The 14,955-nt window shown below is 43.5% G+C and overlaps 1 non-coding gene across 1 annotated transcript; it reads left to right on the plus strand.

Annotated features, from left to right (window-relative positions):
* Positions 1-3,237: 3,237 nt before the first annotated feature.
* LOC133799069 (small nucleolar RNA R71) lies at positions 3,238-3,344 on the plus strand. The gene has a single exon (XR_009876274.1). It is a non-coding gene; the product is annotated as a small nucleolar RNA R71 (small nucleolar RNA).
* The last annotated feature ends 11,611 nt before the right edge of the window (positions 3,345-14,955 follow it).

Genomic DNA, 14,955 nt, shown 5'->3' on the forward strand with positions numbered 1-14,955 from the left:
CATTGATCCATATGCCTGCATTGCTCACCACTCTCCACTAATGTAGACAAAATATGCTCAAGAATCACTAGGACTTTAGGCTCATAACAATAGGCTTAGGCAATGGGTAGATATATGTCATTTAGGCTCCAAATTACCATAAGCATATGAAATTACAAACCAACAATTAACCCAAACAAAACCCCATATGAACCCAAGTAAAGGTTGAGAAACACTTATTTCACTTTATCATTTTTTTTCAAACTCAACTCCCCCAAACTTGTTTTTGTGAAAGCGTAACAAGAGTGTAGCTTGGATTTCCAAACTTCTATTAGTTTGCTTTTTTTTTCTTTCAATTCTCAACCTTTTTACTCTTAATTACAATACACCAAATTACAAAACTAATCATATCCCATTACAATTCATTCCCCAATATTTATCCATATGCTCGTAGTAATTTGGTAAAGGAATGAAAACTAACAAAATATCTATTTGGCTCACAATTGGTGTCAAACAACAAAGAGCATAATTTTAGGCTCAACAAGGGCAACAATGGAAAATTACTTTTGGGTTGGCTTGAAAGGCTCAAACGTTCCAAGAAATTGCCTAAATCACTTTCCTAAGCATATTTCATCTAGGATTTCGTCTCAATTGATGAACAAGCAAGTTCTAGATTCATTCATTCATCAAACCACAAGCCAATTTTTTAACAATGCATACATTCAAATTCAAATTGCAAAGAATTTTTCAATCATGGCTAAACATTCAAATTTTTTTTATGGATCGACAAAAAACTACCAATGTAGTCTAACCAAGCACACGGATTCAATTGATCAAAATTTCAAAAATTTGCACAAGATTTTCTTACATATCATAGGATAGCATTGACAACTTGATTCACACTAACACAACACAACATTTAACTAAGATAAAACTCAAACAACAACAAACACAAACTAACAACACGACACAAACACACAAAATATCAAGACTCCTCCCCCAAACTTGATTGACGCATTGTCCCCAATGTGACATAAAATGAAAAGGAGAGAAAACTCACCAACGGTCCAGCTAAACATCATCAAAATGGAGGTGACGAAGGCGGTGATTGGAAAGTTTAGTTTGTCCCAGGCACTGCAGCTCAAAATAAAGATTTTTTTTTTCTTTTTTTCTTCTTATTTTTCATGTATTTCATGATTCAAAAATTACAAACTAAACTAAAAATTATTGAAAATAAAATCTAAGCCTAAGAACAAAAATTAAAAAGAGTTTAAAAGAAAATAAAAATTACAAACTCATAAAAACTTGAATTAAAAATAACATTGGGTTGCCTCCCAAAAGCGCTTTATTTAACGTCTCCAGCTGGTCGCTCACTTCCTTCATTAAACTTCAAGTCGGGTCAAGACCACCCCACTCATCCTTTAGAGCCACAGTAGCATGAGTTCCCTTGCTTCTTGTGATTAGAAATTGGTGGTACTTTCCCCCGCTCATATAACATTCGAATTCTTTCACTAAAGTACTTTGTTAATCAGTTTTGCCCCTTCCTCATTCTGGTTTTCACTATGGAGCTTGTCTTAGAGCCTTCCAACTTGTTCTCTCCTTGGTTCACCACTTCAACTCTACAACACTTTGGAATTTCTATTGCTGCAAAAACTTTAAATATAACTTCCTCTTTTTGCACTCACAGCTTTAATTCACCTTTTTGTACATCAATTAACGCCCTACCAATCAATAAGAATGGCCTTCCAAGTATTATTAGAATATTTTCATCTTCCTCCATATCTAAAATAATAACGTCCACAACAAAGATGAATTTACCCACTTTTACCAATACATCCTCAATCACTCCATGAGGATGATTAACTGATCTATCTGCCATTTGCAAAGATACCGTAGTTGGCTGAACTTCTCCCAAATTCAGCTTCTGAAAGATTGATAGAGGCATCAAATTCACACCAGCCCCTAGATCAAATAATGCCTTTGTTTCTACAAAACTCCCTATAGAACATGGGATATTGGAACTACCAGGATCTTTAAGCTTTGGAGGTAGTTTCTTCTGTAGTATTGCACTACACTCTTCAGTTAATGCAACCGTCTCATAATCCTCTAGCTTCTTTTTCTTTGACAAAATTTCCTTCATGAACTTCACATAGCTGGGCATCTGCTCTAATGCTTCTGCGAACGGTATATTAATATGTAGCTTCTTTAACACCTCTAAAAACTTTGCAAGCTGCTTATCCAGATTATACTTGCGAAGCCTTTGTGGATATGGAATTCTAACATGGTGCTCAATACTTACAAGTGGCACCTCCTCTTCCTTCCTAAGGTCTTCAGTAACCTTTTCTTCATTAGACTTCTATTTCTTTAGAAAATCTGCAGTAACCTCATCTTATGCTGTACTAGTGACATATCGATCCTCTATCTTCTTGCCCTTGTTTTCTACTGTAGGCCCCTCATACTTAGTCCCACTCCTCAAGGATATTGCATTACAATGCTCTTTAGTATTAACTTCTGTAGTGCTAGGCTAATTTCCTTGAGCTCTATTAGACATTAAAGTAAACAACTACCCTATTTGAGTCTCCAAACTCCTAATGGATGCCTTAGTTTCAATCATGAATTGGTTAAGTACATCAGGTTGAGGTTCAACTGGTTTCATTGGCATTTTTTGTGGTCTATTTTGTGGTTGATAATATCCAGGTGGAAGGTATTGTTGTGAATATTGTTGTGGATATGATGGTCTATTTTGGGCAGGTTGATATGGTGGTTGAGGTGGAGGATAAGGTTGTAAAGTATTTTGATTATTAGACCAGGAAAAATTAGGATGATTCTTCCAAGCTGGGGTGTAGGTCATAGAATTGGGATTATTGGGTTGTCTCGGGTAATTCCCTATAGCTTGTACTTCTTGCATGGGCATGTTATTCATATGTAGAGCAGGGCATTGGTTGGGTAAATGGATTGTTCCACACAATTCACATAAGTTTTGAACTTGCATAACTTGAGATGGGAGTGTAGTCTTTTGTAATTGCTTTGTCAAGGCTGCTACTTGAGTAGAAAGCATTGATATAGCATCCAATTCCATCATTCCAGCCACCTTTTTTGGTTGTCCCCTTTCAGTTGGCCATTGTTAATTATTCATCGCCATCTCACGCCTCATTAGCACTCTTACTCATAAAGGCACCTCCCACTGCAGCATCTAAAATTGTCATAGTTGTTCCATTCAACCCATTATAAAAATTATGCACCAACATCCACTTTTCTATTCCATGGTGTGGACACTTCCTTAACAACTCCTTAAAGCGCTCCCAAGAATCATACAGTAACTCTCCTTCCATTTGATAAAAGTTATTGATCTCTCCCCTTAGCTTTGCAGCCTTTGTTGGAGGAAAGAACTTGGCAAGGAACTTCTGAGCTAACTCCTCCCATGCAGTGATAGAATTCGCCTGTAAGGATATCAGCCAACTCTTCGCCCTATCCCTCAGTGAAAATGGGAATAGCCTCAATCTTATAGCTGTTAGGAACGAGTTTCCTAATACGCAGTGGAATGGTGGTGTGGTTGGCCCAGTGTACAACAAAAATTTTGTAACATATTTAAACTACCTTTAAATATGCGGATCCATTAATATACATACATTAATCATAAGCAAGATAATAATAGAAATCATACCTCTTGAACCCTATCAAGTGTCCTTGCTATCTTTTCGTATTTAGAACGATCTTCCTATCCAAGCCGCTCCCACGTACTCACACCAAGATCTTCCAAAGCGTTCTCTACACCTCAAGAAGGTGGGCACTTAGAGAATGAAGGATAGTTTATTTGTAATTCTACTTGATGTACTCAACTCATGAGATCAAGAGAATAGGCCTGAGAATTGGTTCTTTATTTTCAGGGAGAGAAAACTATCATTCTATTTTTCACAGAGCGAATGTTCAGAGTTGTCTCACACATCTCTCTATCTGAATATTTTTCTGATTAGTCATACTTAAAAGAAAATATTCAAATTTTAAAAAAATAAATCTGTAACCATTTTACAATTTACTTTTTAATTAATTAATTATTCTATTAATGAAAAAATCCAAAAACCAATTTTTTAATTATCCATTAATTAATTAATTAATTAGATAAAAATGAAAAACCCATCCCTAAAAATGCCCTACACGCCACAGACAATCCATGGACTGTGTGCACACATGTAGACTCCCTAATTTTAGGGATGTTGTTTTTTCAATTTTTATTTAATTGTTTATTCAAACTTGTACACCCTAATTCGCCACGGGCTATTAGCGAGCTGAGGTATGGCATAATTATATATCAGCCACGTGGGTGACATGTATTCAGAGCTGTTGTTACCAGGTCCCACCTCTTTAGCTCGAGGTAACCAAAGGCTTACTAAGGTTACTAAGGAGCTGGGTCAGAGGTATGGACACCGCGGGTTAAGAAGACGTCCAGCTCGAGGTACAAGCTTGAGTTAGAAGTTGTGACCCTTTATAAAGTCAACCACACAATGTAAACGTGTATATATCAAACATCACGTGTCTGATATATCTCTGAATTCTCGGACATGCAGCATAAACGTGCGTGTTCAGGCACCCAAGACTGGGTTGGGCCGTGTGGCCCATTATCCCCTTTACCTATTGATTAGACCACACTTCATTTGTCAGGTTTTAGGAATTAATCATGAATGTCACAGAAGTGAAATGACGGGTAAGAAGGTCACGGGATGACCCCCCTTGCAAACCCCCAGGTGCCCTCTCCTATAAATATGGAGACTCTGGGAGTTGCAAGGGGTTGGATTCTATTGTATAAAGAAATACCCTGTAAAGAATACCAGGAAACTAGAAATAATATTGGCTGGTGGAGAAGAAATATTTTAACCTTTGAACCACCCAAAAAAGTATTCGTATCACCATTTTATTTGAAGATCATTCATCTGTTACGGTTCATTACTTAGCACTAATCTCATTCTCCTATTCTATTAATTACCTGTTGGCAAAGAACTGCGTCAACAGTTTGGTGCTTTCATTGAGAGCTTGTTAGATTGGTCCTATCGCAAATACCCAACAATGGTGGTCACTTGCTCAAGACACGGTAACGAGGCGGACCAACGTGATGGGCAAGAGGCCCATCATGCCGCCATCTCCGATGATCAAACCCGTGAGGTTCAACAGCGGCCGAGCAAGCAGCCAATAGACCAAGATGACACTGGAAGTTCGGCTCCCCAGGCACCTAATCCAAACCCATATTTCTACATGGCGGTGGAGATGGAGAATGCACAGCTGAGGAGTCAGCTAGCGAAAGCTAACCAGCAGATTCAGGAGGTGTTGGCCCGACTACCCCCTCTTACAACCGACGCTAACGTCAGAAAGAGGCAAGGCAAGACTCATAAGTCCCACCGGGGTAATCGGTCTAGGCCTAGCCGGTCGGCCAGACCCCCGACGTCAAACTCTACTCCCTCATCGCACCACCGAGAGACCACTTTTGAAGAACTACCCAGGGTCGAGCAGCAGTACAGCCGATCGGTCCGAACATCAACTCCCAGCTCACTTCCACCCTCGAGTGCGCCCAGGAGGGCTCGAGGGAATTCGCGAAGGAGATCTGGGGAGGGATCACAATGACAGCCTGCCCTGATCAGCCGTCCTGCACCTCGCTCAGACCGCCGAGCGCAGGACCCGGAGGTTGGCAGAGCCGAACGGCCCCGACCTAACCTAATCCGCCCTGACAGGACCAGGATTGCATCCCCGGTCAGGCATCCTCCTTCGCCAATAAGATATCTGTCTCCTCCTCAGCCAGTCTGAGATATTCCAGCTCATGGGAGCAGTAGGAGAAATCCACTTTCCGCAGGGCCTTCCCATCGTAGCAGAGCGCCCAAAGAAGTCCCGGATCCTCACCCCCAGAGGCGGGCTCCAAGCTTCTCAAACGGGAGCTATTGGACCAGAAGCCGCCGAAGTGACCTTTCTGGCGGAGACCTGCGCCAATGCTTGAGCTCGGCGCAAAGTCCTCAAGCCACCCCGAGGGACGACCTCCAAGATCGTCTAAACTCTCAAAGAGGAAACCTGGTGGGAAACGGCAGTCGTGCTCGTCCAAGGGAAGACCTGTCCGAGGTACGCGACAGCGGGAACGTCCCATATAACCTATCTCAAGATAGGAGGGACAATAACCTGCCAAACGCGTACAATGGATCCGGAGCTGTGGAACAGCCCCGAAACAACCAAGGAAATCAGGACAAAACCCTTGAGCGCCTGGCTCAGATGGAGGAGCTGATGAGGAAGCTCCTATCAGAAAAAGAAAAGGACGAGTATGATTCTGGGGACGAACTCGAGCTCTTTGCCCCCAGCATAGCAGCAACGGCATATCCGCCCAGTTTCCGTATGCCGCACTTGTCCAAATTCAACTGAGACGGAGATCCGTCAGATCACCTGGGTATGTTTAATACCCTGATGATGGCCCACAACATTGGACCCGAGCTAAGGTGTTTAATATTTCCCTCCACCTTGACTGGGTCGGCCAGACAGTGGTTCAAACAGAGTAAAAAATAGTTAATTAGCTCGTTGAAAACTTTCTCTACGGACTTCAAGAGAGCATTCCGAGCTTCCCAGGCTACCCGCGTCAAGGCCGACACCCTGGCCAACGTAAGGAAACAACCCGACAAGCCTCTGAAGGCTTACCTGAGCAGATTTGCGAACGTCGCTGCTCGGGCCAGAGACGCAGATGAAAGCTCCAAGCTCATGGCTTTGAGGACTGGAATCCTTGCCGGAGGGGGACTCTAGAATGAGATACAAAGGAAGGGAGTCAACACCGTAAATGAATTCCTAAATAGGGCCTGGGGATTGATCAACCTGGAGGAGGCACAAGCCTCAGCTGCAGGGACCATCCAGGTCCCTAAACAGCCCGCTGGAGCAGGAATGGAGGTCGTGACAGCGACCTAGACCGTTACACAGAATAACCAGTTTGGTGGAGGCAAGAGAAAGGGGACAGTGAGGGCAACCAGCACGGCCCAAAGAAGAATAAGTCCATAGAAAAATTTAAGCCGGTCTACGTGACTTATACGGAGCTTACCCACTCTAGGGAGAACATCTTCCTAGCAAATTCTGCTCGCCTCCCTTGGAAGAAGCCGGAGTCGTTAAAGCACCATAAGGGAAAGCGAGACCCTTCCAAATTTTGTCGGTTCCACAACGACATTAGCCACAATACTGATGACTGTAGACACCTGAAGGATGAGATCGAGACTCTCATCAGAGCCGGACCCTTGGCTCAGTATGCGCGGAACGGGGTTCCCGCAAGCCGTCCAGCTCCGGAAGTCCCGGTCAGTCAGCCCGGGTCTCGGATAGATCAGGACGTCCCTCCTCCAGTGATAGGAGGAGAGATCTCCACAATCTCGGGAGATCCTCATTTGGCTGGCACGAGCAGAGGTGCCCAAAAGAGGTACGTCAACGAACTTAAGGCTCATAATGGAGTGGAGTTCGTCCCCGAGCAGCATCTGCCAAAGCAGCAATGATTGGAGAGGCAACCAATCATTTTTACTGAAGAAGATGCCAGCCACGTCCAATTCCCTCATAACGACCCTCTGGTCGTAGCAGTGCAGCTCACTAATCAGAGGGTTAGGAGAGTGCTGGTGAATAATGGGAGCTCGGTAAACCTACTATTTCGGTCCATGCTGGAGAAGATGGGTTTGTCTGTCGTCGAGCTGAAAGCAACCTCCATGATGCTTTATGGCTTCTCTGGAGAAGGATCGGTGGCTATAGGGACGATCGAGTTGGTGATCACCTTAGGAGAGGGATCTCGAACAGTCTCAAAACTCCTCGAGTTCGTGGTCATCGACTGTCCTGCTGCGTACAATGCCATTTTGGGTCGACCTACGCTTATAGCTTTTGAAGCCGTTATCTCCATCCGCCACCTCGCGCTAAAACTCCCCTCTTCCACGGGGATATGCACGGTCCGTGGTGATCAACTTGCTGCCAGGGAATGCTACATCATTTCCATGAAGGGAAAATTAAAACCCAGGCAGTTAACGATGACCGTCCAGGATGGAAATGAGGAATCTCAGGAACCTTTGCCTAATCCTGAGATTTAAAATCCTCAAAGTACCGAAAGGGAAAATATCATCCTAAGTGATGATATTGATCCCAGAATAGGTGAGGATAAGTCCGAGCTCCAAGCTATCGAAGATCACGAGGAAGTAAAAGTCGATCCACAGAATCCTTCACGGATGGTTAACCTCGGTAAGAACCTCTGTGGCAAGAGGAAGGCGGAGCTGATCAAGTTCCTGCAGGAGAACCTAGATGTGTTCGCATGGTCACATGAGTACATGGTGGGAATTAGTCCAAGCGTCATCATGCACACCCTCTATTTGGATAAGAGCGTGCCTGCAAAGTCCCAGAAACAGAGGCACCTGGGAACGACTCGAGGTGAAGCCCTAGAAGAGGAAGTGGCCCGGCTCAAAAAGTGCGACTTTATCTGCGAAGCTAAGTTCCTTATTTGGGTCGCCAATCCTATGCTGGTCCCGAAGCCCAACAAGAAATGGCAGACCTGCATCAACTTCTCCGATCTAAACAAACCTTACCCCAAAGACTGTTTCCCCTTGCCGAGGATTGACCAATTGGTAGACGCCAAGGCGGGGTACGAGCTCATGTCCTTTATGGATGCGTACTCGGGCTATAATCACATCGCCATGAATCCAACGGACCAGGAGCACACTAGCTTCATGACCCTAACTAACGTCTATTGTTACAAGGTCATGCCGTTTGGGCTGAAGAACCCTGGTGCTACATACCAGAGATTGGTGAACAGGATGTTTGCCAACCAAATCGGGAAGAACATGGAAGTGTACGTTGACAACATGCTGGTCAAGTCAAAAACTGCCGATAACCATGTTTCTAACCTGGAGGAATGCTTCAAGATACTAAGAGAATACGACATGAGGCTTAACCCGCAGAAGTGCACTTTCGAGGTCGCGTCTGGAAAATTCCTGGGTTTCATTGTCAACACTAGAGGAATCGAGGCGAACACCGATAAGATCAGGTCGTTTCTCGAGCTGCCCTCCCCTCGGTTGCGAAAGGACGTTCAAGGCCTGACAGGAAGGGTGGCAGCCCTTAATCGGTTTATTTCTAAATCCACCGACAAGTGCCTGTCATTCTACAACTTGCTCCGGGAGAATAAGAAGTTCGAGTGGACAGAGGAGTGCGAACGTGCCTTCCTCGACCTGAAAGCACATCTAGCCAAGCCGCCCGTATTGTCCAAACCAATGGCAGGAGAGCCTCTTTCCTTTACCTAGCTGTCACAGAAGATGCAGCAAGTGCCGTATTGGTCCAAGAAGAAGACCGGGCTCAAAAATCACTCTATTACATCAGCAAGAGGCTTCTCGGAGCTGAGTCCTGATATCCATTGGTGGAAAAGATGGCATTCTGTCTCATCATGAGCTCTCAAAAGCTCAGGCTGTATTTCCAATCCCACTCAAAACATGTCATAACCGATCAACCTTTAAGGTAGGTTTTGCAAAAACCTGAAGCATCGGGACGTCTGTTAAAGTGGGCTATTGAGCTCAGCCAGTTCGATATTTTGTACACTCCGCGAACTGCAATAAAAAGCCAGGCCCTAGCTGATTTTGTGGCAGAATGTACAGGGTTCCGAGAAGATCCTGTGGGAGATTCACCCCAGGTCACCTCGGCCCAGGCGACATGGAAGATCTTCGTAGATGGCTCATCTAATGAGAATGGCTCATCTAATGAGAACGGCTCTGGGGCTGGAATCATTTTGATATCCCCAGAAGGACATAGGTTCCACTCGGCGTTGAGATTCGAATTCAAGGCTTCCAACAATGAGGTTGAATACGAAGCTTTACTGGCCGGGCTAAGGGTGGCCCGGGAGCTGAAGGCTAGCTCCGTTCAGTGTTTCAGCGATTCCCAGCTCGTGGTAAACCAAGTGCTAGGTGAATACCAAGTACGGGGAACCAAGATGGCTGCTTACCTGGCCAAGGTAAAAGTCGAGCTGTCTTCATTTGAACGGGGCTCAATCGAGCAGATACCTCGGGAGCAGAACGCCAACACAGACGCCCTCGCCAAGTTCGCTACCTCCGGGGAGATGGAGACTTTGGGGTTAGTACCGGTAGAGTTCTTGGAGAAACCAAGCATAGAAGAAGTCGGGGCAGAGGTCGAGATGATCGACGCCAGACCGACCTGGATGACCCCCATCCTCGAATATCTCACCGAAGGAAAGTTACCGAAGAGCGTAATGACGCACGGCGGGTACTTTAGCAGGCTCCAAGGTATACAATGGTAGATGGGATGCTATACCAGCGTGGGAACTCCCTGCCTCTCCTGCGATGTGTTCTGCCAGGCAAATCAAAGACCATTTTGCAAGAGGTGCATGGGGGTTTTTGTGGAGATCACACTGGGGGGCAAAGTTTGGCCCTGAAGGTCTTGAGGCAAGGATATTACTGGCCCACTCTGTCGAAGGACTCGATCTCGTACGTCAAGAAATGTGACAAGTGCCAGCGATTTGCCGCAGTTGCCCGAACTCCCCCAGTCGAGCTGAAGATGATCTCGTCCCCGTGGCCATTCGTGGTCTGGGGAATCGACTTGGTTGGCACCTTCCCTACTGGAAAGGGAGGGGTCTGTTACGCGGTGGTGGCTATCAACTACTTCACCAAGTGGGCTGAGGCAGAACCCTTGGCAACAATCACTTCCAAGAGAGTCCTCGACTTCCTGGTCAAAAGCATTATCTATCGGTTCGGGCTGCCAAAGAAAATCGTATCCGACAATGGGACGCAGTTCGACAGCGACCTCTTCACCGAATTCTGTGAAAGGTATGGCATTGTGAAAAGCTTCTCCTCCGTGGCCTATCCCCAAGAAAATGGGCAGGTCGAGATCGTAAATAAGACACTAAAGGCGAGCCTTAAGAAAAGACTGGACGAAGCCAAGGGAGTCTAGCCAGAACAGCTCCCCCAGGTACTGTGGGCATATCGGACCTCGCATCGAACTCCTACGGGTCATACTCCTTTCTCCCTAGCTTTTGCGAGTGAGGCAATCCTTCCAGTCGAGATAAAGGTATCTTCGCATAGAGTCCAGACGTATGACCAGGACCACAATCATGAACTACTTTGCGTGTCCCTCGACCTGATTGATGAAAGACGAGAAGATTCGCAGCTCCAGCTCGCACATTACCAGCAAAAAATCACTCGTTATTTCAACTCAAAGGTCAGAAAACGTGCCTTTAGCATTGGCGACCTGGTCCTCGGGAGAGTCTTTTTGGCCAGTAAAGATCCCAAAGATGGAGTATTGGGACCGAAATGGGAAGGGCCATATCAAATAACCGAGGTCATAAAGGAAGGAACCTACAAGTTAACTCGGCTCAATGGAGAAGTAGTCCCACGAACTTGGAACGCCATCCATTTGAAGAAATATTATTAGTAACACCCTTGTAAGGCTTACGCAGAAAGGCCATTTTTTGTTTATTAAGCAATGAGAATTAATTTTTTTTTCATTATTGTGTATATTTGCGGATGTAATCTCAAGTAACCATGAAAGACCCTTTCCTAATTACTTGGGGGGCATATGGTGCTTGGACACAACCAGGTCACCCTAAAGACTTAGAAGTTGATTCGAATCGATCGATCGATGTTTTTCTTAAAAAACACAAGATATTGATAAAGGATTAACGCGAACTAAGTCGTATCCTGGATATAAACAAGTCGTTCCAAAAAACTTAGAGGTTAATTCAAATCGATTGATCGTCGTTTTTCTTTAAAAGCACGAGATATTGATAAAAATTAACGCCAACTAAGTTTTCAAATTAACATCCTGGATGTAACCAGGTCCTAAAACTTAGAAGTTAATTCAAATTGATTGATCGTTGTTTTTCTTAAAAAGCACGAGATATTGATAAAAATTAACGCCAACTAAGTTTTCAAATTAACGTCCTGGATGTAACCAGGTCCTAAAACTTAGAAGTTAATTCAAATTGATTGATCGTTGTTTTTCTTAAGAAGCACGAGATATTGATAAAAATTAACGCCAACTAAGTTTTCAAATTAACATCCTGGATGTAACCAGGTCCTAAAACTTAGAAGTTAATTCAAATTGATTGATCGTTGTTTTTCTTAAAAGGCATGAGATATTGATAAAAATTAACGCCAACTAAGTTTTCAAATTAACGTCATGGATGTAACCAGGTCCTAAAACTTAGAAGTTAATTCAAATTGATTGATCGTTGTTTTTCTTAAAAAGCATGAGATATTGATAAAAATTAACGCCAACTAAGTTTTCAAATTAACGTCATGGATGTAACCAGGTCCTAAAACTTAGAAGTTAATTCAAATTGATTGATCGTTGTTTTTCTTAAAAAGCACGAGATATTGATGAAAATTAACGCGAAGTAAGTTTTTTAAATTAATGTCCAGGATGCAACCAGGACTTATCTTAGAAGTTGGTTCAAAATTGATTAACATGTTTTTTCTTAGAAAAGCATAAAATATAAATCACAGCACCAACAAAAACTAAGATTATTACCAAAATGCATAGAGGCAAAAGGATGTAAATAAATTAAACACAAAAAGTTGATAAAGCCTATTGTCTCGAGGTTAGAAAACCTCAGAAAAAGTTAAAAAAAATGTTTGAATGGTAAAAAGAAAAGAAGTCCTAGGCCCCACCAGGCTGCTCCGATGAGGTCACCACCTCGCCCTCCTGTTCGGCGGCTGCGGAAGTCTCCCCGGTCTCGGAGGGCGCCTCTTGCTGAAGGCGAGCTTTGAACTTCTCCTGGAAGCTGTCCCATGCGTTCAACCCCAGAAAGGAGAATTCATCATCTGGGTTGAAGACCCAGCAGTGGTACAGCATAGCCTCCATGGAGGAGCTGGAGGCTGCCCTCTCAGTCCCCAGGGCAGCCTTGGCCTCCTCGGCCTCGGCTTTCACGGCATCTAGCATGGCCCGAGCGGCCCTGGCCTCCTCGAGCTCAGTCCTCACAGCGGCTAGGGCAGCCTTGGTAGCCTCGGCCTCCTGCAGCTTAGGTCGAGATGCATCCAACTCAGCCTGCACGGTCGCCAGGGCATCCTTGGCATCCTGCTCCTGCTTTTGGGCAGTCTTAAGGGTGGCCAGAGCAATCTGGTGCTCGCCCCTCATATCCTCGAGCCGAGCCCTAGATCGGGATATGCTCCAGTGGAGAGCCAAGGCACCCTACAAGACCAAAAGATAATAAGGCAACTGCCTTAGAGAAAAAAAAAAAGCAAACATGTGATGCATACGAGCAAGGAATACCAAGGCCAACTTACCGTGAGAGCCATCCCCAGTGAAGACTCCATCACGTTCTCCGTGCTCCTTGTGTCGATCGCCCGCAGGTCCCTCTCGGCGGCATTATAATAATGGTCCATGGTGTAGCTCGCTGTCTCATAGACCGTTCCCTGAAAGACGTCGGGGATCTTCTCCAGAGCCCGGGGGTTCACCGGGACGCGCACCTCGAAGGTCGTGGTCGACAAAGTCCTGAGGGGCACCTCCGTTTCCCAAGCAGAGTCGGGAACCCGCGGGGGAGGAGGAGGCATCTTCATTGCAGAAGGGGGCGGAGGCACTTTCTACTGAGTTGCCGAAACCTGGTTTTCCCCTTTGCAGGGGACTTGGAAGTACTCCCGATGGCCTTCTTCACCAGCCAGAGTTTTTTCACCATGGGCCTGGAGGCCCCAGAGGAAGGGTTCCCTCCGGGGAACATAGCTCACAAGTCGTTGCTCCCGGAATGAGACATCTCCTCTGACAAAACAAAGACGAAGTGTTAATATACAAGTAAAAGTATTCATGCAAAACAAAAAAAATAAAAGGGAAAACAGATCTCAAGCATATACTGAAAGGGATCCTATCCTTCGAGCTAGAGGAGGAATCTATGGTCATGACCACCGGCCCCGGAGCTGCAGCAGAGGAATCTAGGATAACAACCTAAATCCTGGTTGTTCATGAACTCTTGTTCATGTTTATTAAATCTTTTGATTCATTCGTTAAGGTCTCTTCAAAGAATGAGGCTAATGACTTTGTTTTGGAGATTTAATATCATGGATGGCGGGAACATGTATCAACAATGCGGAATCTAATCTTTCCTAACGGATCGTATATTAGTTCCCTTAAGGGTTAATTCTGTAACTGAATGATTATGAGCTCAAATCTATAATTAGATTATAGATTAATTATTCACTAGTGAATTAATGGTACTTAAAGAATAAGAAGTAAATTAGAAAGGTAAAATGGTAATTCTTCCATTCTAATTTATGAAATAATTAATTAGAGTGTTGAACTATTGTAAGATGGTTATATCAATGGATGACTTAAGAAAAGATTTATGTAAAAGTATATCGATAACATAAAGAGTGCAATTCTGAATTCATAGTGGAGTAATATCAGAATTAATAAATTAACTATTATAATTAAAGAGTTTAATTATTTGGTTTCAATTTATTGGAGCTTAATGTTATAGGTCCATGGTCCCCGAAATGGCTCAAATAATCACTGACAAAGGTAAATACAAAAATAGGCAAAAAGGACTTATGTGATAAGTAAAATATTTTTCTATGTATCAAACATAATTATTGTTTAATTATGTGTAATTAATTAATTAAGAATTAATTAATTATTTGATTTAACAAAAATATAATTAATTTTGAATTAATTTATTTTTGGGATTTTTGGTATTTAAATAATAATAAAAATTGGGAAAAATCACATGCCATCATTGGCATGTGGTACACGTGTAGCACAGTGCATAGTCACTGTGCTACACGCAAAAGAGATTGTAATCAGTTTCTAGGTTCCACAATTTTAGTTATTTAAATATTAAATAAATAATGAGATATTGTAATTTGATTAAAATATTATTATTATAAACAAAAATCTGATAACTGATTAGTTATTTTCAAATTGTTTAAAATAACTAAGATTTTATTTTAATATATTGGATATATTAAATATAGGATATCAGTTTTTTCAGAACGTAACTTTTCAGGGATAGAAAAA

This window comes from Humulus lupulus, chromosome 8 (assembly GCF_963169125.1).
Source record: "Humulus lupulus chromosome 8, drHumLupu1.1, whole genome shotgun sequence".
NCBI classification, from domain to species: Eukaryota; Viridiplantae; Streptophyta; class Magnoliopsida; order Rosales; family Cannabaceae; genus Humulus; species Humulus lupulus.